Here is a 25,623-nt window from a genome sequence, read left to right on the forward strand (position 1 = left end):
TTTTTTCTTTTTTGAGGAGCATGTCTAATTACTATTAAGTAGTCTTCATAATCGTGCAGTAATTAATATATTGCAGTAATTTACCTGCTTTGAAATTGCTTTATGAAATCAGATTCTAATCTTGCCTGTGCTATCTTTATTGACTTCACTCTATCTTATGTTAAAGATCTCTGTTCATATGATTTCTTCAAATTTCTTATTTGTTTCGTAATTATTGCCGTTTTAAATCCTCAGGTATTTAATACTATATATATATATAATTATATTTATAATTTATTTCCTTTACGTTTTGTATGCTGCAGTGTTCATATTGTTTCTTCTATTTCGTTCCAATTCCATTTTCTAAAGAGTTTTGTAGCTGAAAAGAAAGTAACATTTCTCCAATTCAGATTATTATTATTATAAGCCATCAGTTGTTAGACTCTCCCGCTCCTTTCAACTCGATATAGGAGAAATAGGGTATGTGATCGAATAAGTAGGATAAGCAACCAGGTTGCATAAAAATTAGAATAAGCAAGCGACTATAAGTATAACATCATGCGTATACTCTGTAACTTTTCCTACTTTTGTGACAACAGGTCCTACCACATGAAACTGAGAATGCAGTAGATCGAGGGATATTTTTATTTTTCTCTCGATCTCCTTTTAGTCTACGTATTAACTTTATTTATTCCTATAGACCTTTTTAGTTATATATAAACCTCTTCGTTTCATTATTTACGTTTTGGTACATAAATGATAACGAAATGGGGAATGCGTTTTTAATATAAAAATTAAAAAATTTGTAGTCTTCATAACACGTGTCTATACTCAGATAAGAAACTGATCTATTTTCCTGACCTGTTCATAATGTCCAAATGCACTAACTAGAAATTAACACAGTAGTAATTTACGGCTTCTAATTGAGCAAGAGACACTATTTCATGGTTGCAATGATGTGCAGCTCATTTTAGAAGCGCCTCCAGTCTCTGCTTTCACTATTCCATACAAAGATGATCTCAGACGACCTACTGAAACCGAATATGTTTCGTATTCGGTGTTTGATCAAATGATGAAAACCACGTGTCATTATGAATCTCACAAGATGATAATAGCAGTGACACACGTTATTTTATTAACATGCGCCTTGAGTATATGTGTTATTTGTTACAGAAGTCTCACAGAGATTAACCTTATATTAGAAAGTTGCTGTAAGGATTACAGCGTGAACTAAGTTGAGTAATTAATGTTATTGTTTCAGTAAGTTAACTGAAAATCGATATTCTTAACCAAGAACATTATGCGTCTGATGAAACATGGTATATTATAACGTATATATATTTACTATCTGTAACTGATATTAACGAAGTGCATGAACGTTATTATTTAAATGCATTCACGATTTAGTTCTCAGTGGACTAATCAAGTGTGAAGGCTATTCATATAAGAACCTCAAAAAGTAGAAAAAAAGAAACCATCCAACTCATTTACTTATTACAGGAATTATTGCACATGTAGGAAATCAGAAAGTGTTAAGAAGTAGAAATTGATATTTTAACATGTCATACTCATTCACAGTTAAGTTCTAAATTGTGTCAAGTGATTTAAAGCAGTATCTCATCTTCTTTTGATAATTCGGATAAGTGACTTGGCTTTCCATCCATAATGATATCTGCGAATGTGCTTGTTTGTTCTCTAATTGGTTTGCCTTAAAAAATTGCCACTTTCAAATGAGACTAGTTAACTAACCATTGGAAAAGCCTTAAAATATTTGAATTATTTCCTAAATAGAAACCGACCCAAGTGTTTCCACCCAAAGGGCATTGCTTCCAATGCGTTACAGAAGTTGTAAGAATAGTCAATAATACGAAATTTATTGCTGATAAAGAATATATACCACCTAAAATACCTTTCATATGAATCCGTTCAAGTTTATTTTCCACAAATGCCTACCAATAGAATAAAATTAAAAGAAAACTGAAATTCTGAATTTGATTTTCGCGAAAAGCATTTGCACTAATTGATATTGCAATATGGATGGAATGTTTCAGTAAGGAAATACCGTGAGTAGACATATTAATTAAAATTATAATAACGGAATTAACTCACGTAAAGTATTATTATTATTTTGTAGAATTTTCACCTGAGAATAACAGGCATCTTCAGTACATGTAAAAAGCTAATTAAACAATAACTGACAATTCCAAAAGGCTCCACCTAAGTAGCTAAAGTAAGATAAATAAAAAAGGTCATTAAATTTCTTAACTTATTTAAAATAAATAAATTAATTAATTAAATATATATATATATATATATATATATATACAGTTAAAAAAGTTAGGAAAGATTAGCTGATTTAAAAAGTACTATCTCCCACGAAGGGGATAGACCTAGACCATTAAATATATATGCTGTACTAGGGAGATGATTATGAGCAAGGTGGTTTCCCATTGCCTTCCTTGCCGTATTATATCCTACAGCTGTATCCTGTGTGTTCACGGGACCGGTTTACAGGATGAAAAATCTCAGATAACTGGCGAGAAAAAACCTTGCTGCCCACCCGCAAGACCGCCTAACTTGGCTATGACTGAGAACGATACTTAAGTTACTCGTGTCGTCGACTGTAATCGAACCTAGGACATTCCTTCCACAAGTATATGGTTGCGAAGCGCATAGCCACTATGCTAACCGCGCGGACTTACTTCATTCTTCTAACTTAAAACAGATCCGATGGTATACGTATCCCCTTTGTAGGAGCTAGTACTTTTTAAATCAACTAATCTTTCCTAACTTTTAATTGTATACATATATAATTTATTTATTTATGTTTTAATAAGTTAAGAAATTTAATGACCTTTTTATTTATCTTACATTAGCTACTTAGGTGGCTCCTTTTGGAATTGTCAGTTATTGTTTAATTAGCTTTTTACATGTGATGAAGATGTCTGTGATACTCAGGCGAAAATTCGAATAATAAATAATATTTTACGTGAATTAATTCCGTTATTATAATTTTAATTCATGTATGGAATGTCAGTAGCTATCAAATTTTGCAACCTAATGATCAAATAGCCACAGAGTATTAATCTCAAAACATTGGAACCAAAGAGGAGTAGGAGGAAAGAGTGAAGTACATTCGAATTAAAGGATTAGTGACGTCACTGAACAGCTTACAGTAGGAGCTAGTGATTGTATTATTATTATTATTATTATTATTATTATTATTATTACGTGACATCTCCAGGGAATCCAAGGACTCATCGTGGGAGGGCACACTACGCTACTTCACTAAATACGTGGGTGGTCTGAAATTCTCGGCCTCGCCCATAAATGGCAACACTATCGGTAAGACTTATTTTTCTTAGTTGGTACATCTGTCATAAGCATCGATGTGAAATTGCTCGTCATTCTATTAAGTAGTTTTTTTTTATACAGCTGTCGGAAGCCAGAGTGTCACGAACACTCTTCTTCGTTTTCGACAATTAAGAAATGGGCTGCCGAGTTCAAACCCGGCCGTACCAGCGTTGAATATGATCCACGTGAAGGACGTCCAAAAAGTGTAACAACAAAAGAAATTATTGATCAATGCGCGATATGGTTATAGATGACCGGCGAGAGTCAAAGTGCGTGAAATTGCTGAGACTATAGGCATTTCAAAAGAACGTGTAGGATATATTTTGCATGAAGAATTGCAAATGAAAAAGCTTTTCGCAAGATAGGTGCAGCGCTTGCTCACAGCAGATCAAAAAAGCACTCGCATGAAAATTTCTGAACTGTACTTTGAACGTTTTAATAAGAATAAAACTGATTTTGAGCATCGATTTATTATTATGGATGAGACTTGGATTCACCATTACACACCAGAATCCAAACAGCAGTCAAAACAGGAGACAGAGCCGGTTGTTTAGTGCCAAAGAAGACAAGGTCATGGCATCGGTGTTTTGGGATGCTAAAGGCATTTTGTTTATTAATTATCTTGAAAAGGGTAAAACAATAACCGGAGAATATTATTCCGATCTTTTAACTAGACTAGACGAAAAAATTCCTGAGAAAAGACCCGGTTTGCAGAAGGTTGTCACCTATTGACAATCACACCAACTATCCTCCGACGTAATTCACCACTCTAACTAACCATTACAGACCACCAGGTAGGCATTCTGTGATTTCACTAATCCTGATCCCTTAAGCATCTCCCCTCTTCTTCGCCTGCGCCTGTTTGGTTCATAATGACCAGATGGCGTCACTAATCCCGCCCTTACTTTCCACTATAATCCCACAAGATACCCTCCACTATACTTTACCCTTTTTGATTTACAGTTCATCATTATCTGATCTCGGCTGTTCCCATAATTCCATACTCGAGCCAACAACTGATACCCTGCATGAAGTCCCTCGACATCAGTAATCCCTAATGGACATCTCTGACTAGCTGGTGACGTCACTAATTCCGTGACGTCATCAACCCTACTTTCCACCTACCCCTATTCTGTTCCAAGTGATCTTCAGTATTCTGTACTCATTAAAGTTGACGACAAATGTAAGCAATGAAAAACTGAACTAGAAGAAAGTGAGTTTTTTTTCAAAATCTAAGTGACTTTTAGGGCTTCCAGATGTCATAGTGAGAGAGAGTTTAATAACTTTTGTCCCATTCATATTGGCTGTTGTGTGTTAAGAATTTAATATCATATTATCATCACTGGGTTCATTATTAAAATGGAACAATCAGAAAAACTCCTTTTATATATATGACTCCCACTCGCGAACGAGTCGTTTAAAGATCCCCCCCCCCCTATATTTTATTGATTTTATGTTGCTTTTATTTATTCGGGATATCCTGCTCCAGAGACCACAATGAAAACTTTTCAAGCCTTTTCGGCTCTTTTCAGAACAAAATGCTTTTCGAAAAGGTCGATCTTGCATAGACTCATTTTTACCTTAAATTGATTGAAAAAGAGAACAAGAATTTCAAAACGAAACCCACGTTACCAAAAAAGAAGAAGCTATTGTTGAAATTAACAGATTATAGTTTCTTAACAAAAAATTGTTAAGAAACCGATCTTTTACAGTGATTTCAGGAAAAAAAAGAAATGCAGTTCAGTTAGAACATATATCACGAGGAGTGTGACAAGGACAAAGAAAAAGCAAAAAATAATAACATCGTTAAGGAAAAAAAGCCATGAAAGACGAAGAAAGAAATAGCCCGAGTCCGATCAACTACCTGGCCTAATTCTATAGTAGAAAGAAAATGATATTAAAATACAGGGTTAACCTAAAAGAAATAGACACTTTAAAAGTTTTACAGAAAGAATAGTTTTAATAGCATGGCTGAAATACTTACATAGTTTGAAGAGTACGTCCTGAAGTTTACATGGGTAAGTTACAAGTGTTCTACGTGTGACCCTTTTGTAACACAACAAATATCAATGCGATAGTCCAGTTCTTCCCAAACACTTCTCAGCTTGTCCATGTCAACAGTCGCAGTAGCTACTGTGATGCGTTGTTTAGGATCGTCCACACTTGTAGGGAGGGGAGGAACAATCACAGGGTGTTAAATCCGAACTTCTTGGTGGCCAACATGTAAGAGCCATGATCTGGGCAGTTGAACGTCCAATCCAACGTCGAGGCAAATATTCATCCAGGTAATTTCTAATTTCAAGGTGCCAGTGCGGCGGAGCGCCATCTTGGACAAATATGAAATTGTCATTGTCTTCTTGTGGTTGAGGTATCAGCCACTCACGTAACATGTCTAGGTAAGTTATTCCACGCACTGGTTTTTTCCTGGAATGGTCCATACGCCTTTTTACGGGATACAGCGCAAAAAAACATTCACTTTGGGTGAATCCCTCACATGCTCCACTACAGCTCTTGGGTTTTCAGTTCCCCATATACGAACGTTGTTTGTTTACTTTACCACTAATGTGGAAAGTTGATTCGTCACCGAAAATTAGCCGGTGGTCAAATTAGCTCCGATGCTGCATGTCCATACATCTTTTTATATTTCAAAAATATAAAAAGATTGTTTTTCTTAAATCATCATTGATTATCTATAATGCCTTCTGTTGGCTGGGAAGTGGTTCATTAAAACGACTCATATTAATAATAAAAAAATAATTAAAACAATCTATGGATATGGAATTTTAAACCAGAAGTTCTGTTAACCCTACAAGGGTTAACAGAACATTCTGGTACATTGCTCTCATTTTTAAATAACTTATTTTTGTTGTTGAGTAATTGATCCCGGCTAGAAACATTACCGATTCGGTTTCATCACAGCTGCTGTATGAGAACTTGATGTTTTTATTAGTATATTTTGTAGAATAAAGAAGTGCCATTTTTGTTTCGACCAACACCACTTTATTTTATAAATTGCAATTGCCTAAGCCCTTATCTTAATTAACCCGTGATCTTTATTATATACTTTTTTAATGTCTTTTCCTATCGCAAACATAAAATAATTGGGTTCAGGTTACTTCTTGTGTATTTTAACGCAGAATGACACATAAATGCTTTCTAAATTAGCTAACATAGCGCCAAGGTGATTTGACATGATATTACTTTCAAATGTAACAAATGTAAGTGTTACTGGCAAATGCACTATTTGTACATTAATAATCATACGTATATGTACATTGATAATCATGATGTATTAACGTTTGGTTTAGGTTACAACATATTGCTTATTCTTAATCAAAAATGTCACTTGATTAAAAAAAAATCAGTTAATAGGTATTATTTCTGGGAAAAATTCTCATGTTATTCTCCTAAAAATAGACTATTATTTTAATGGCTAATATAGCCTCCTTTGGGGCACTCCTAAACGAAAGGAGGCTATATTAGCCATTAAAATAATAGTAAAATCAGTTAAGCTTACACTGAATTAGTAAAACAACAACAAAAAAAAGGAATATGCTATAAATTAACGAGGAATCTAATATGGAATAATAACAACTGGATATTTTCAAAAGACATTAAGCTTCTAGCTTGTTTTTTAAACAAGAATTATTTTAATATTCAAGAGATGAACGGTATTTTAAACTTTATTTGTTAAACAAATAAAGGAATATTTTGCGTCTTTTCTATGCTATAGCAACCTGCTGGAAAACATTTGCTTGTGATGAAACTGATTTGATATCTTAGCCTTGAGAATAGTCCCTTATCTTACTAAAGAAAAACCGATTTAATAACAAAATTGGGGGATAAACAGATTATTGAATATTTTATACTTAAACACCAAGAGTCGTGATTTTATTAGCATATATGTTTTGATTAACCATTGAAATTTTATTCATATATACAGCAACACATTTTATTTTTGATACTAATTAAATTCATGACAAAGGCCATTTTCTGACGCTTCCATATTTATACTGAAATGTTGTATTACGATTTCTATATTGAATATCAGCAGTTCAAATATTCATTGATCTGATTCTACTTAACTTCAAATAGGCGGTATAACTTTCCAGTGTCGTTCATCTTCACATACATTGCCTTAATGAAATTTCTTATAGGTTTTTACCGATGGATTCTCTATTAGTATACCTGTATATTGATATTCATGCATTGTTATCATATGTTATTCAGTCATACTTTACAAGCTATTTCATGTGAATGTAGCGAATATACGTATCTAATTATCTGTCCGAATTCACACAAGTGTAATATAAGCAAAGCCTCTGTAGACAGGTTCTTGAGTCTAGTTATAAAGTCAAGTTATAGTTATTTAAGTTTTTTTTTTACATTTTTATATTTAGAATTATGATTTATGAAGTCGACACGGCTTTACAGCGTTCTGTGTGTCATATTTGTTCATTGCATGTCTTCTTATATCTGTTTATATGTTTTTTTGTAAAAAAAACCCCCTTCCATCTTTGTCTGAAACTGGATGAGGACCTTCGGTTTAGCAGCCTAAAATGTTCCTCTGATCCTTTATCTCCTCTTTATTTTTCGGCTGACTTAATTTTTCTCAGTAGTTTTATCTATTTGCAATTATCATATAAACTCCTAATGATGGCGGCGTTTGTCGAAAGGAGAGTGACAAAGGAGACCGCAAAGTATCAAAACAAAAGTTGCATAAATAATTTATAACAGCAGGAAAAATTTATTTTTAAAATCAAAAATATTTTTACTCCAGAGGTATGTCATTCTTTTATCTTATTTTCTTTTTTATTTAATTTTACTTAGTCATATGCACAAAATCATTTACCGTACGCTTTACACATTTTAATTCCTTTATGTTTTAATGTAATTTTACTGTTTTCATCCGACTTATTACATTCCTTCCGCATCTAGTAACAGCGTTAAATCTGCAAAATTAGACCTGAACATTTTATACAGAGAGGGTGTTGCAGTTTAGATTTATTTAATTTAAAATATGAAGTTTAGTTCTTTTTGAAATCTTATCTTTTTTTCTGCATTTTCTTTGTGATTATTTTATTACTATAATAATTATGATTTAAGGGTTTGTCTCTCTGACAGAAATGGTACATTTTGGCGAATGTTTATTCACTTTCAGTAAGTTCATCGGAAATGTATTAACATTCTGTTCGTTAGCACTCAAAATTTATTGCCGTTAATATGACCTATCGAACTTTACTGAATTATATGACTAGATTACAAGGATAATCAACAAACAGATGCTCTTGATCATACCAGTTACTGAGAGCTTTGAATTTAGCACATTATAATAAATGTCCAGTTGCTAAGATACTGGTTATTAAAGAAATCTCTCATTCTCTCTCTCTCTCTCTCTCTCTCTCTCTCTCTTTCTCTGGAACGGACGAAATACTGATTTGTGACCATAAATTAAAATTTAATTATTAAATTAATAAATAATGGACAGCCAGTTGACTAACTGAAAGATTTTATGGGATAATAACATTCCCCTAAAATGGTCGAAAAATCGAAAAACCTAAAATAGTAGTCATAAACCGTTTTCTTTGAATTGAGTTATTAGCTTCATGTAAACCAAATGACGTGGCTGTGCTAAGTCACGCAGAGCATGTTAATTGGGGGAATGAAGTGATAATAAATGCAGCCCATATTATTTTCTATAACATGTGTATTATTGCATATTAGGGTTCCAATTTGAAAAAAAAAATAGATGAGGTAATTTACATAACACATGTCGCTTTGAGTATAACAGTAGCTGTATAGAGAAATCCAGAAATCACGAAATGTATCCTGCAAATAGCACGAGAGAAATGTATCCTGCAAATAGCACGAGAGAAATGTGACTTCTGGAACTGCTTCAAGATCACATTTTTATACCATTTCTGAAGGCACTATTGATTTTAGCGTTTATGTCTGCTAAGACACTATCTGTGGGAGCGCGTAAATCCTACCTAATGAACTGTATTTATTTATTTATGTATATATTTAAACTTGGTATGCGCTGACGTTTTTTAATTCTGCGTTTTAATATCAGACATACTTCCATTATTGACAAATACGGTATAAACATAAAATAATTCATGTTTATATAAAAATGGACAAAATACATTAATATATAAATATTAACTTTTTCAGCACACTAATGAATAATATCGCATGTCGCCTGGGAAACATATCATCTTAAAACGCGATTAAAAAGTTGAAGTTATATATCTGTTTATCTTGACAAAGTAATTTAATTAAAAAAAAATAATCGTTGACAGCATCTTTCAGACGATATCTTTCAGCCTTTTATACTTCATTTCAGTTTTTAACTCTTTCATATAACTTTCAGGAAAGTTAAGTAATTCTAATTCAACGATCAGATGTGATAAAAATGCTTTGCCATGTCTGCTTCGCTTGCGGTATTCATTTATATACCGGGAATATCACGACTTTATTATGCAGCTCTTAAACTTAAGAAATTTAGGCACTTTTATAAGCATGGTGTAGATTAGGAGTGGGCAATCCCATGGCCACTAGCCACGTGTGACCAGTGGATAACACGATTTTGGCTAATGGTGTTTTTGGAAAAGTTAAAATTAAATTGATTATTTTATTTTATGTGCATTATAAAATTATACTGTTTTGGTATATGGTATTTGGTATATGGTTGCGGCATATGGTAATATGCCCTAACTGCACTGTCTCAAACAACTCATTTTATTAAATGACTCAACACAAATTGTAGAGGCAGTCTAGTGTGTACTTTTTGCATACTGTTGGAAACATATTTGTATTGTGCAACTTTAAGTGTTTAAATAGATTTTATTTTAAATGCGTAATATGAATAAGTGGATAATTCGAAAACAAAAGAATTCAGAAGATGATGGTGAAAAATCAAAAAGTTAAGACAGTTCAATTGATTCCGACATTGCTGCAGAAAAGAGAATGGCGCGAGACGTGAAACAAAAATTTAACGAAAGTTGGGAGTTGAAATTTGCAGTGATGGAAGTAAATAATAAGCCAGTGTGTCTTTTGTGTGACAAAGTATTTAGTGACAAAAAACTATACAACTTTAAGTTTTAACAATTTTCACAGCGAATTTGATGTAAAATTTCAAGTTGATAGCCAAAATAGGTTTAATGCAATTATGAGCCTCAAAGCTTCATGAACAAAAGAGAGGCCTAAAAAGATTTTTTATCATCGATGGAACCAGTTACGTTAACTAGTTATAAAACAACTGGGATTTAGCTAAAAAAAAAGAAAAGAAACCAGTTTCCGATGCTGAACTAAAAAATAAATATCGATTGTGGTAATTGAAATTCTGTTGGTTAATTATGATTCACCAATAAAAGATGATATTCTTCAAAAGGTAAATAATTTATATTTAAGTCGAAGAACAATTGTCCGCAGAATACTACAGTTAGCGAATGACAGAAAATCAATTGCTTGAACAACTAAAAGACTATTTGTATTTTTTCTTTAGCACTAGAAGAGTCAACAAATGTTAGTGACACTGCGCAGTTGATATTTTGTGTTCGATATGTGACTTCAGATCTTCAAGTTAGGGAGGAAATGCTCGGTATTTGGGGATTACGAGATTGAATATGTGGAAAAGACATCTATGAAAACCTTGAAACGTTAAAAAAAATAACGCGGATTAAAAACAACTGGTTTCTGTACCAACAGACGGTGCTCCCGCCATGATTATGGCGAAATTAGGATTTGTTTCTCTTCTGAAGCAGCATTTAAATGAAAACAATGTGAACTCTGTTGCCATCTTTCCATTGGATTTTGCATCAGGAACATTTATGTGCTCAGATGTCCAAAAGCGATTAATTGAAAAATATGATGGACATTGTTATAAATATTGCGAATTATATTAGAAGTGGAGGATCGCTCATTCATCGACAGATTTTGTTGAGTCTTTGAAGAAAAGCTGTGACTCACTTTTGATGATCTTACTGATTTTACAAACGTAAGATGATTAAGTAGAAGAAAAGTCTTGGAACGATTTACTTCCTCAATAAAAGAGTATCTCGTTGTAAAAGGTAAGACTAAAAAGTCCCCTGAAATTGAAACTTTTTCATGACAGTGTGATTGCGCACTCTTTGCGACATGAGAGCTCACTGGAATAATTTGAATACGAAGCATCAAAGAAGAGGTAAAATAATAAGCGAACAATCACAGGCTATTCATGAATTTCAATTAAAGTTGAACCTGCTTGCGGAGCAATTCCAAAATAATGATTTGACACATTTTGCAAAGTTGAATAGTTTTCTAGAAAATAATGACTATGATTTCTCTGATGCTAAAGATGATTTCTATGTAAACTGAATCAAAAATCTATTTCAAAAATTTGAATCACGTTTTTTCTTCGAATTTGAAAATTTGATATTGATATTTGATTTTCTGCATGATTCATTTCAGTTTGACTTAGCAAATTCCAGTAAGGAAATTACAAATTTTTTATCTTTGGATAAGCGTGTATTCGAAACGAGTTGCTTACCCTGTAAAGTGTGGAACACTCAAAAAAAGGTGAGCAGAAATGTTCTTTCAAAACGATGTGACTCACTATTCTGACAAATGAGAGTCTTCCAAATTTGAAGATAACAATTTCAAAATTATACGAGCCAGTATTTTCTATTAGATTTCCTCAAGTGTACATACTGACATAAATTTAGAGGCAGAGCTAAGATGCTCATTGAGCATATATATTAAGCCAAATTTCATGAAACTTGATGAAAACCCCCATCAATTTTCACATTGAAAATAAGTTGAAATGCAATTATTATGATTAAACAAACATTATTTCTTTGTTTATTTATTTATTTATTGCGTAATGTAGCCAACTGCTTTCATTTGGCACAGTTGTGGCCACTATGAAAAATACGTTGCCTATCCCTGGTCTACATGTTCTCAAGAAATTACTTTTAAGGTGTTTCGGAGAATACCAATTTCGACAGTCATGTTGAAGATATTTATATCCACAGCTGTAATAGATTTCGAAATTTCATTAAGAAATGCAGAAAGAGTGCAGCAAAACGATAAAAAAATAAGAACAGGGGAAAATCAAGGATTAAAATTCAGATTTGTAAGTGTACTTGCAGAATCAATTAAATATACTTTCGCATTGATTAATGATGTTGGCCAACCAAACGTAAGAATGCAATTAGATAAAATAAGAAATTCATTGCCCTTTTCGTGATGTCATTGGAAATAAAAGCTTTTAATTGCAAATTTTATGTTGTTTTTGTAGAGAGACGGGAAAGAAATTAATCAGAAGTAAAAGCAAAAAATTCCAACAGATATAAATAATTCATGGTATGAGTAATTTCAAAACACACAGCATTTAATCTAGTGAGATTGTGGTGATGTTTATTGTTTTTATTTTCAAAAAAGAATCTTCCTAAATTATAAGCACGTTCATCAAAATCGTAGAAACTAACTGATTTAAGACTTTTGAAAAACATCCCTGTAATGACTGAAAAACCTAAATTACAAAAAAATAAGCAACGCACACACAATCTTGCCATAATAATTATGCGTGAATGCATAATTATTATGGTTTTCTGTTTTCAGATGTAATGGATTTCTTTGAGGAATTTTGAATTGATTGTGAAAAATACGAGAAATGAACTCCTCTGAGGTATTCTGAGGAAGGAACTCTGAGGAATTTTGAGAAATTCAGAAGTGAAACTGATTTATATGAGGAAATGAAAGTGATGCATATTTCTCCATATTTGCAAAGATATAAGCTATTTATAAATAAACAGAAATTCGTTGAATAAAACGTAAATTTATTTATATATAATAATCAGGATTGCCAGATTGAACAGCATAAAACAGTGATTACAAAAATACAATGGGATCTTCGTTGATTTCATAAAATAATTTCGCGAACAACACGCGATATTTATATTATTATGTTAAGTAGTATAATGTACTATATAAATATAATGTATTACATACCTACTACTGACGCACCCCGATGGGGGGGGCAAGGGGCCCCTAGCTCCCCCGAAAGAAAAAGGAAAAAAACACTAGTAAACTTTCCAAAAATCTTTTTCTAATTAATATTTTTTTTTTTATATTTATGTTGTGTCGTGTCTTCTATTTCTCTACTACTTATGAATTAGCGATCATTGCAGATGCTCAGTCATAGGTCGTATGCGATGGTAGTGTGCATTCCCAAATCGTCTACTCAACTCCCCCCCCCCCAAGATTAAACTCTGAGTGCGCTACTGATACCTACTATGCGGAGGTTATATAATATATAAATATAGGGTGTTCATATTAAATCCAGATTGCTCTGCATATCATTATTCAGAGCAATCTGGAGAGAGAGAGAGAGAGAGAGAGAGAGAGAGAGAGAGAGAGAGAGAGAGAGAGAGAGAGAGAGAGAGAGAGGAGAGAGAGAGAGAGAGAGCTGGTAAACGAAATATCCTCACACTTGGTGGGTAAACATGGGAAAAATATTTTACAATAAAAAATTATAATGTGTTGGCAAATGCCATCACATTTTTTTATGAAATAATGTGTTGGCCTTTGTGCATGACCAATAGCGGATTCTGCCATATAGCATTGTGTACTGCGGAACGCAACTGATCTGCCAAAAGGTTTCACACATGATGTGCGATTTTGTCTTTCAGATCCGGTGAAGAACTTGGCCTTGATATACCATGCTTTTGAGGTAATCCCAAAGTTAGGGATTACCTAAGTGACAAGGATTAAGGTCTGGTGAACGCGTTGGTCATTTCATAGAAAATGAGAGACTGATTAATCTATCCTCTGTGAAATGTTGATGCAATAATTTTTGAACTTCAGTGAAATAAACATAATCGTTTGTCATTGAATATGAATCATTTTACAATCACATGCCATCCGGTTCACACTAATGCAGTTTTTTCCCATCCGCAGCGTCATATTTCCCCTATCGGTCATTTTTGAGCTATTTTTTAATTGTCAAAATCTCTTCCCTATTATCTGGTTAGGGTATTCAACAAGTGAAGATATATTTCGTCTACTGGTTCTTTCTATAAAAACTGATCTGATTAGGAGTCATTAATTTGAAACACTGTATATCAGGGGTCGCCAAACTTCTTTGACCGTCGACCCCTTCAAGAGTTTCTTGACTTTTTATCGACCCCCTCTATTTTACTATTACGTAATTATAATAGGACAAGCAAAAAAGACGCTTATGTGAGTTTTTATATTTTTTATTTTATAGTTACAGTGTTTATTGTATGTATAATATAGTATACATTATTATATTGGCTTAACGTCAAAGGGATAGGTAAAATTTAATTTAGATAACAGCTCAGCTATCAGCTAACGCCTTTTTATTCCCGTATACGGGAGTAGGCGAGGCCATTTAGCCCTATCTAACTTTTGGAGACTGAGTGGGCAGTTCAATCTCCACTGGTACCCAATCAGAGACAGATGGCCCAAAGCTATCACTAATTAAGCGGTACGCAGTGAAGAGAGACGGCTCAAATGTGCCGCCATCTCGTGGTCCCTAACCCTAACACAATATATTTAATGTCTGAAATAATGTGGGTTCTACGGTCGATTTTCTTGAGTTTACAGGACGAAAAACCCGAGTTTCCGGGAGGAAAAACCTGCTTGCCCGTGCCAGAGATCGACTAACTCGGGAACCGGTCGAAAAAAGGCTTAGGAAAATTTCCTCTAGTCGCCGACTAGACTCGAAATGAAGTCTTCCTTCGTGCGGCCAAGTGCGGTGGTGTGCAAACGCCACATCCACTGAGCTACACAGGCTCTCTTTTAGATAACAAAATAACAATAATACAATCTTCCTTATATATATATATATATATATATATATATATATATATATATATATATATTATTTTCATTTTCAATATATATATAAGTCTTATTTTCAATATATATATATATATATATATATATATATATATATATATATATATATATATATATGAAAATAAGACTTTTATTAACTTAGTATACAATTTACTAACGTGTGAAGGGTGTGTTTCGTGAATCTTGACAAGGTTAGCAATGTTGGGTTCAAAATTACCCATATAATGATGTCTTATATTTTTCTATCGACCCCCAATCGACCTCTAACAATGTTATATCGACCACTTTGGCGACCACTGCTGTATATTATAATTCCTCATAGCTGAGCTCCGCCCCGTAGCCTGGTCGTTTTCAATAAAACGCTTTGTTGAAAAGACGTCAGTTTGATTCCCATCCCATGTAGAACTTGAAAAAGCCTTTATCAGGGATTTTGAAATGAATATAAGTTAGCCGTCTCATATGCAATTGGAGGGATTTCTCCTCCGAACAACTCGGATTTTTTTCGTCCCTCAAGAAAATACACATAATTTAGAGACAAGAATGCATATTTATGTGTAAGGCATCTTATCCTAAAATTATGGTTACGAAAGTCAGTATTTATAAAACTAAATGCATGTGCTACCTAGTAGAATTTTTATTTCATCGCTCGAAGTTAAGTGTCTTACCTTTTATCACTATACCTAAGAGTCTCAGGATATTTTCATGGCAAAATGAAGACATAATATCTACTTCTCTCTCAAAGTCTTCTTGTGCTTCTGGACTGGCGCCATCTTTAAGGATTTTTACTGCAACCGGCACATCAACTCCAGAATTTGGGTGGTAGATACCTTAGTAGAAGAAGAAATGAAAACATTTTAAGTATAAAAATAATACTTGAGTGAATTGCATATTACACTTAAATTGCGATTCATACATTGAGTGTATTTGAGTGATAATTAGCGATACTTTTCGGATGAACATGCTCAGGCGTGCTTTGTGGACTGCAAGCAGTCTAGGAAGAATACATATTGCCATTATTTTGAAGTTTAAATATGCATTTACTTGCGATTATTATTATGAAAATCTCTTTACCTCTGTGCACTTTTCCAAAGCATCCCTCGCCGATTTCTTCTAAGAAAACGATACACTCCTCGGGAATTTCCATTTCCTTAGGCGTTTTTAATAGCGGCACATCAGGAGAGCTGGAATAATAATTAGGATTGGTGACGTATTTCTCCATGCATCTTGACAGCGCCTCTACAGTTGCTGCTTGACGTCGACCTTTGTTCGTACAAAAAGGAAACAACGATAAATGCCGCTTATGTCTTTGGTAAATATATGTGGCTAGAATAACTACGGCTACGACTGTTGCACTGAGAAGGCAGACTAGTAATACTGTTGATGGAGGATCTTGTGAGGACTGAAAAGAAAATGCAGTTGTGTTCTGGGAATGGATTCCGTTCTGAAAACAAAAATGGAAAATAAATAACTAAAAATGATTAAAGCTGAAAAGCGTATAAATCACTCGAAAAATTTATTAAATTAGACATATCATAATGTGCAAATTGGATGTGAAGCTGACGTTCTTTTGAGGGTGGGAGGGAGATTAAAAATCTGCTCATGATTCCATGTTTGTTGAAAGAAATACATTCTTATTTTCTTAGACTCATCCGTCCCTTAGAACGGGTAGATAGGGGATATAACCGATTAGTAGTCATGACGAATTAATGCAGCCGGTCTGTCGTGACCCCTAATGAGACATGGTGACTCACCGTTTAGGTGAGTAAAGTAAGGGATTCTGACTCCATATACGGGGTTCGAACATGGGTCTTGTCAACCAAAATCCTCGTTTATACCAGTTGAGCTACGGAGGCTCTGGTACACGTATTAGAGCACTCGAAATTTCGTTTCTCAGTTAATGAAGCTGATCGCTTGATATAGTCGCTTATCCTCACCTAACTTACTCATATAAGATTTAACAAAAATGGATCCTGGTGATAAAAATCGAAATTTCATCTGAAACGTAGATGAAGATTCGAGTTCAATAAAATCAGAATTGATTGGCCGATTATAACAAGCATAAAAAATAATTTGGATTCGATTTATATTACAGTCGAAATAAACTGAACGTAAAGATCATATATAATCATTAAAAATAGCATTCCCAATAGATTTCAGGGTCTTTTTTTAGAATATATTAAAATTCATTTATTCAAATACATAAATACTTCCATAAGTGCCTCCATAGGTCAGTCGGTATCGACTCTGTCATTTGGTTGGAAAGACATTGGGTTTGATTCTCATCTAGGACGCGAAGTACCTTTATAAGGTTTTTACCCCATTTCAATGTGAGTTAGACAGTCTCATATGGTGATGGAGAGGTTTTTTTTATTTTTTATTCCAAGAACACTGAGGGTTTCACCTAGAAAAACATAAAATGAGTACGTTAACCACTCGGCCTATCCAGGCCGTCAGTATAATAATAGTGCTTTGCTAATAGTAGATATTTTAACCACTAGGACATATCTCGTTTAATATGATTAAGTCTGGAAACTTTAGGTTTACGTATAAGCGATTCCTCATCAGTTATTCACATAGATCACCAAATTAAGCGGTATTATATGACGCTTTTAATACATTCATGGATTATTTAAAGAATATGTGAGGACTTTCTACGTTAGTCAGTTTTCAATAATACTGATTCTATGTCTGTTTCTCGCTTTTGGAAAGTAGTGATGGAAACTTTAAGTCTGGAAACTTCGGTTTCCAGACTTAAAGGGATTACGAGTAATCCAGCTGATTCTTAATTATTTCTATTAGGTACCGTATTCGGAAGGAAAATAAAAAGAGTGCTTACAGCTTGCTTGAAGTGATGTGTGTTCTCATTTATCATGAATGGATGTGCAAAATACCTGCAGTATTTTGCTCTCTTGGTTAATTACTTTGCCTCTTGAATATACTGTAGTTGCCCTTGGCGACTTAAATAAATAACGAGTATAAATAATTTCCTTTCATAAATTTACTTCCAGCGTCCGGTTTACAGGTTTAACTAGAAATTGTTCAATTATCACAGGAAAAGAAGATGTAGCTGTAACAAATACATCAGATAATACTTGTTATCTTTGGATACGAATGAATAATATATCGGTATTTGAGACGTGTTTGAAAACTTTCATAGAATTGACTTTTCAAAAATCCAAGATTGTTTAGAGTTAAATTTTTACATGAACATCAAGTGGCTATAGTTTATATGGTCTGGAAGAACGTTTAATTAAAACCAATTTAATTGCCTAAAGTAACACTTTTAAAAACAATTGCAATACTATGGATAATGCCTGCTTTATAGATTGAAGGACATTGAAGGACATTTGAGTTGAAGGACATTGGAGGAAATGAAGGGATTTAGAAAGGGAGGATTTTCGGTGATCCTGGCAATTCTTGAGACTCAATTAAATGTGAAAGAAAGAATGCGGCTTAATTTCTTTCTCTCTGTATCCGGTTCCTAATAAACATACCTTATCGAATTCTGCAGACGAAATTGCAAAGGAGAATGGGACGATTCAAAAATACCTTTAATCTTGGTATTGTTCAACTTAGAGCAAGATACCGTAAGTATATATTAACCGACAATTTTCACGACACTGACATCGTTTGATAATCGAACCACAACGCCCATTTAAGCCACCGGTAATCTGTGTGCTAAAGGAAATCGATGCTAATGTTGGACGTTACACCCACTTTTAGAGACTTGTAGGACCAACTGGTCATTTCGGAACTAGCAGGAATCGATAACTTCTTGGTAAAGGACAATAAACAGAACGGCGTTCGTGTGTGTGTGTGTGTGTGTGTGTGAGAGAGAGAGAGAGAGAGAGAGAGAGAGAGAGAGAGAGAGAGAGAGAGAGAGAGAGAGAGAGAGAGAGAGAGAGATTGTACCAGATACAAAGCAACAAATAAACATAGTTTTGTTTGTAGATTGTTCCGAGAAAATTTTCCAATACGGAAGAAATCTAAAAAGGCTGTCACATACCTACCAAATATTAAAGGAATATGCCTTTTGCTAAAGTTATCAATATTATTATTTGTGGGAAGTTATCCATACATAGAAAAATATTTCGAAGTTCTTCCGTTTTCAGCATGTGATATAATATGTAAAACAATGGGGAGAATGAGCAATGGAGATTTTATTCCACCTGGCATAAAATTCTACAGACTGGTTGGACTTTGTCCCGAGTATGGTGGTGGTTTATCTCGTTTCCGAGCCTGGTGACTTTGTAGACATTGCCCACAAAGTATTCCTGGTGAGAATTTTAGGGAGTAGTTCACCATTGCTCTCCCCCCCCCCCTCCCAATTTTATCCGGGCTCTGGACCACATATGGCTGGGACGTATTCATCACTGTAATCTATGTGTGTTCACAGGGCCGGTTTGCCTGTTCTGGGGGACGAATAAAACTCGAGTTTCCGGTGAAAAATTTACGATTAATTTAATTTCTAATTAAAAAATTACTAATATTTTACCATTAAATGATCCAGTTATAGAAAAAGAAAAGAAAAGAAAATATAAAATCATTACCGTCATTGTTTCAAATTGATTAGCCAATAAAATGGAATTGTAAAAGACAAAAATAATTTTCCAAGTAGAGTAGAAACCAAAACAGTTTTAAAAACAAAAACGAGATCCTACACTAGAACTTATTCACTACAATCAAAATTTGATTAGCTTACTTTTACTTAATCCTCCTCTTTTACCTTTTACGGTGTAGATGTTTTTTTTATTCTTGCAACCTCAACCGTGACTCGAGGATAAGGTTGTTGGCACTGTGTCTCCCGGTGTGTCCTATGTCTGTAGATGTGTATTCACGGGACCATTTTGCCTGTCCTGGGACGAAAAACCCGAGTTTTTGAATGACAAAACCCCCTAACTCCGTATGAGACCGGCTAACTCGCCTTTAGTCGAAAGAGACCAGATATAAAGGTTCCTCACGTCACTGACGGGAATCGAACCCAGGTCCTTCCGACCAAAGGGCTTCGACTATACTGACTGAGCTACGGAGGTTAGTCCCGAGTATATTTTATGATAATTCCGATGAATATAATTTTACTTTGGCATTATCTCCAGCATTATCAATCTGAACATACCCTATCTATTACCATTATCGACCACTACATTTTGTCGGGCATTTGGAATCTAAAAAAAATCTTCACTTTAAATCATGCACGTTTTCCAATGGAATGGGACATTTTAAATAATATGAAATTTGATTATTATTGTATGCATATAATATTCGTTCAATGATAAATAATTGAAACCTATCGGTGGTTCCTCTTCTACTCTATTTTATATTATTTTACTGGTCTTAATTTAAACACGTGCTCAAGATGAAAGAATTCTGCCTATGAAGAAGTGCAAACTAACTGATGAGTTTATTAAATTAAAACCAAGAACTCAGAGAAAACATTTCTGAGATTTCTACCATTATTTTGAAATTCTTGAAAGTTTCAGTAAAAGAACACATGGAGAATTCCAAGGTAAAAATAAATTCTCCAATTCTTCACTAATCACTAGATTTGTGTACCATCTTTTGTGCGCTTATTCGGAAGAATTTCGAGATAATAAGTTAAAAAAATAAACTTTTACTCTATCAAATGTAACAGGAATCGAATCAGCGGTTGAAAAATGGTGTAGCAATGGACACCTGATGGCATATGAACTTGGCTGAAACTATTGAGTTTCAAAATATAATTTTACTGCTTAAGGGTGCGTAGTATTTCTGAATTATCCCTAAACTTTCTGATAAAGCAGCAATCACCTTTTGATTCAAAGAAAAACGCTGACCAGCGAGGAAGAGTTTTCGTTTTGGGAAGAGATAGAAGTCAGAGGGTGCCATATAGGGTGAAGTTTCCAACATTTCATAGTGCAGATCCCTTAATTTTCCCATTGCCAAAATACCTCTGTGAGCAGGTGCATTGTCCTGATGAAAGATGATTTTTTCTTCTGCAAACAGGGTCTTTTCTCACGAATTTTTTCGTCTAGTATGGTTAAAAGATCGGAATAATATTCCCCGGTTATTGCTTTACCCATTTCAAGATAATTAATAAACAAAATGCCTTTAGCATCCCAAAACACTGAAGCCATGACCGTTTCTGCTGATGGAACCGACTTTGTCTTCTTTGGCGCTGAACAACTCGTTTCTGTCCACAGTTTTGACTGCCGTTTGGATTCTGGTGTGTAACGGTGAATCCACGTCTCATCCATAGTAATAAATCAACGCGCAAAATCAGTTTTATTCTTATTAAGATGTTGCAAAAACTGTTCAGAGATTTTCATGCGAGTGTGTTTTTTATCTGCTGTGAGCAAGCGTGGCACCCATCTTGCACAAATCTTTTTTATTTGCAATTCTTCATGCTAAATATATCCTTCACGTTCTTTTGAAATTCCTATAATCTCAGCAATTTCACGCACTTTGACTCGCCGGTCATCCAATATCATATCGTGAACTTGATGAATGATCTCTGGTGTTGTTACACACTTTTTGGACATCCTTTACGTGGATCATCCTCAAGGCTGGTACGGCCACGTTTAAACTCGGTAGCCCATTACTTAATTGTCGAAAACGAAGGAAAAGAGTGCCCATAAACTCTTATGAACTTCGAATAAATTTCTTTTGGCGTTAAACCTTCATTTACAAAGAATTTTATAACAGCAAGAAATACAATTTTATCCATTTCTAGGGATACAGACAACACTTTTGCTTCAGACAGCTGTATAAAACAAACTACTTGATAGAATGACTTGCAATGTCAAGTCATTCTATCAAGTCATTCATATATTATGACAGATATACCAACTTAAAAAAAAAATTTGTATGTAAGCCATTGTGTTGATCTTGATGCTCTAATCGACTAATAACGCAGCTTATGTTAATTCCTTGCTGAAAGTCAGTTCACTTTAATTCACGTCCTGTTTTCAGTTTTGTACATAATCATAATTATTGGGTGCTTTCCTTGCCATAATACTTTCTTTAATGTATCAGGTGTCTTTTTATTGATAGATTTGAGAATAATGTGCGTGCCAATGATTTTTGCAACACACACACACACACACACACACACACACACACACACACACACACACACACACACACACACACACACACACACACACACACACACACACACACACACACACACACACACACACACACACACACACACACAATTTTTTCACGGTCAGCATGAAATATAATGAAATAATAACACGAATAACAATAATATTTACATATTATATGCGAAGCATGAAGATTAAACAATAAAAATAAAACTGCGGATGGCTGTCTTTCTACTATGAATTATTACTTTGGTTGCAAATATTTTGCGGATCTCAGCTCTCTCTCCCTCTCTCTCTCTCTCTCTCTCACTCTCTCTCTCTCTCTCTCTCTCTCTCTTTCTTTCTCTCTCTCTCTCTCTCTCTCTCTCTCTCGCTTTATTCTAAGGGATACAAATGAAGAAGAACATAGATGTGACAGAAACAACCGTCAGTACTCAAATATTTAAGGTCGCTAAACACAACTGGAGTTTGTGTTTAGCAACATCCTCACATCCTCAAACCTCAGAGGCTTAATTTCTAAAAGTGTTTCCCCACTATTCTTACTAAAACTGAAAAGCACTTTTCTTTGTAATAAGAAATGCTACATCTTTCATAACCGCCCACGTATGCTGTTTCGAAGTGCAGGCTTTCTTCGGAGAATGAGTAATAACAGTGGTGACTTGAATTCAAACTAGACAAAGTACATAAGATTTTTTAAGCGGTGGGCCAGATTTTGCAACCGGGATAAGACATTTCTCTTTTCACCTACAAATCATTGTTTTGCCATCAAAACAAATACTTAAGTTGGGTTCCCCTTTGGATTTAATTTAAACTTCTCTTTATGTAAACCTGCAGAACTACAAAACTTTAAACCATTTTCCAGTTCGTGTACTAGTATGCTGGCGTTAGACAAACTTTTCAGCCAGTTTACGTCTTGTGCACTTTTAAATTATTATTATTATTAGTAGTAGTAGTATATACTAATCCCACTCTCTTCGTAAATGCTAAAACCTAGCTTGGAAGTAGGTGCGATTAACACTGCTTACTCAAATAATCCTCATTAGTCAATCACTAACATTAACTTCCAAGTCACAACACCTTAACCAATAATAACAGTGATGATAGTAATAATAATAATTATTATTATATAACATTCTGTACCGAAAATATAATATGTGAATAGTCTAAATGTAAATAGCCATATGATGATGATAACACTTTGTCCAAAAAAAAGGAAATACATATATATATAATAAAATGCAAAATGCAGCATCTAATCATATAAACTACTGTACCTTGCCTAACTGTGAACTATATTTGAAAACATTTATTGTGATTGTTATTATTCTGTTATATGAATTCCACATTATGCAAATTATAAAGATATTAAGAGTGAAAAGTGCAAAGTAAATTATAGTTCACTGTTGCCTAATATTATAAAATATATGCCATTTATCTGAGAGGTAATAAAAAGTGAAAGTAAAGTGATACAAAATTATTGTACTGAATTATACACATCATAACCGGCAAAGGTTGGTCGATTGGTAGAGCCTCTGCTACTAATAGCTCACTTAAGTAAGTTTGAGCGCGGTTAGTAGTTGGAAGGAGAACAATCGTTCGATGCTGTTGGCACACTCTCCCTCGATGAGTCTTTGGACTCCCTGGAGGTGTCAAATAATAATAATAATACAGAATTGTAACGTATCATTGTCGCTATCGATCTTTTTTATATTTTAATTATTACGAAAAGTGAAATTAATGCATTTTGCATTATCTATTGCATGTTGTCCGCGCTGTTAGCCTAGTGGCTATGTGCTTCGCAACCATATGCCTGGGGAAGGAGTGTCCTAGGTTCGATTCCCGTCGACGACGTGAGGAGCTTAAGGATTTTCCTCAACCATAACCAATTCAGTCGGTCTTAGGCGTGGACAGTAGGGTCCCCCCCCAGTTTATCTGGGGTTTTTCATCCCGAAAAAAAGGCAAACCGGCCCCGTGAACACACGCGGATTACAGTCATAAATATCGCCCTTAGGGAGATGCAGCAGACGAGTGGCGAACCGGCTGCATTAATACGCCAGTAACCCTCATTAGGAGGGGATTCAACCCGTCCTAGGACGGATATATATATATATATATATATATATATATATATATATATATATATTGCATGTTAACAGAAACGTAATTGTTAATGTGAATTGTGAATAAAAATAAATTGTAAAATTAAAATATAAATGGCAAAATGCAAAAATAGTTGCTTAACTGTTTTAATGTAAAACTGCAACTGTAAATTGTTTTTGTTAGGATTACTATTAATTTTAACGTTAATTATAGTATTATATTGTCCTAATCATAATAACTTTAATAACATGTAAATACTGTTATCACCTCTGTGATAACAGTATTTTCACTTGGATGATATACCCTTGCCAAATGATCACTCAGTAGCTCAAAATTTCGTCTGCCTCAGTTACTACTCTTCCATCTGTGCTCATTAAAGTTATCCTTCCATAGTCATTCTTCCTCCAACATGCACATAACGAAAAAAAACCTCTGAGATTTCCTTTCGCCTGCTCGGCTAATCTCTTCTCATAATCTGATTTTGTCTTCTTTACCATGCTAGTCATCTTTCTTGCCTGATCCTTACTGTTCATGATTTAGCTGGTCACCTTTCTCCTTCCACAACGTTTTCTTTGTTTAAAGTTCATGCTTAATGATACTACTCATCCACCTAACTCCTACTCGATTTATCCTCCTGACTTTGGGTATACAGTGTGCTATTGCTTCCTCCATGTTTGACTATTCCCCATGCACCGTGAACATTCTTCACTTGCAGATATTTATGCCATTATACTGCTTCAAGCTGCCTCCTAAGTGTATCATAATCACCTGCTTTCTAGTTCCACACATACTCTTTCTCAACTGGAATTTCCACATGTTTTGCTACAAACCAAGTCAAGACCACATAATAACTTTCCCACAATCAGAGGCAATGTAGTTACCTTAGTAATCTGCAGGTTTTCTGATCCTATAACAAGATCAAACACTCTCATATCCCGAGACATATCTGTCACATTCTGCTTCTAGTAATTATATCTCAGTAAGTGTATAAATTGCATTTCATTCCTGCCATGTGAACTTTGCTCCTTCCGGTTTGTCTCCGAACTTAGTCCCCATAATAATTTTTCGATTTGCACTCATTGTACTAATCTGCTGATGCATGCCTTCCACATCATCTGTGGCTTGGCTTATAGCAGCAACCAATAAAAAGAACTGCCATCTGCCCGGCTGATTCCTACTCTTGTTGACTACAATTCATCTGCTGCCATCAACAGTACCCCACCCGTCGTGTGTACTCTCT

General features: G+C 34.3%; 1 pseudogene across 1 annotated transcript in view; it reads right to left on the minus strand.

Annotated features, from left to right (window-relative positions):
* The window catches only part of LOC150109007 (BDNF/NT-3 growth factors receptor-like), a 233,062-nt pseudogene that overhangs the window by 44,712 nt on the left and 162,727 nt on the right, over positions 1-25,623 (minus strand). The window contains exons 4-5 of the transcript XR_016549163.1: positions 16,270-16,639; positions 15,864-16,025 (exon numbers count right to left, since the gene is read on the minus strand). The product of XR_016549163.1 is annotated as a BDNF/NT-3 growth factors receptor-like (transcript). The remainder of the gene's footprint in view (positions 1-15,863; positions 16,026-16,269; positions 16,640-25,623) is intronic.

Source organism: Typopeltis vanoorti, chromosome 2, assembly GCF_054136105.1.
Source record: "Typopeltis vanoorti isolate ZY-2024b chromosome 2, IOZ_Tvanoo_1.0, whole genome shotgun sequence".
Taxonomy (NCBI): domain Eukaryota; kingdom Metazoa; phylum Arthropoda; class Arachnida; order Uropygi; family Thelyphonidae; genus Typopeltis; species Typopeltis vanoorti.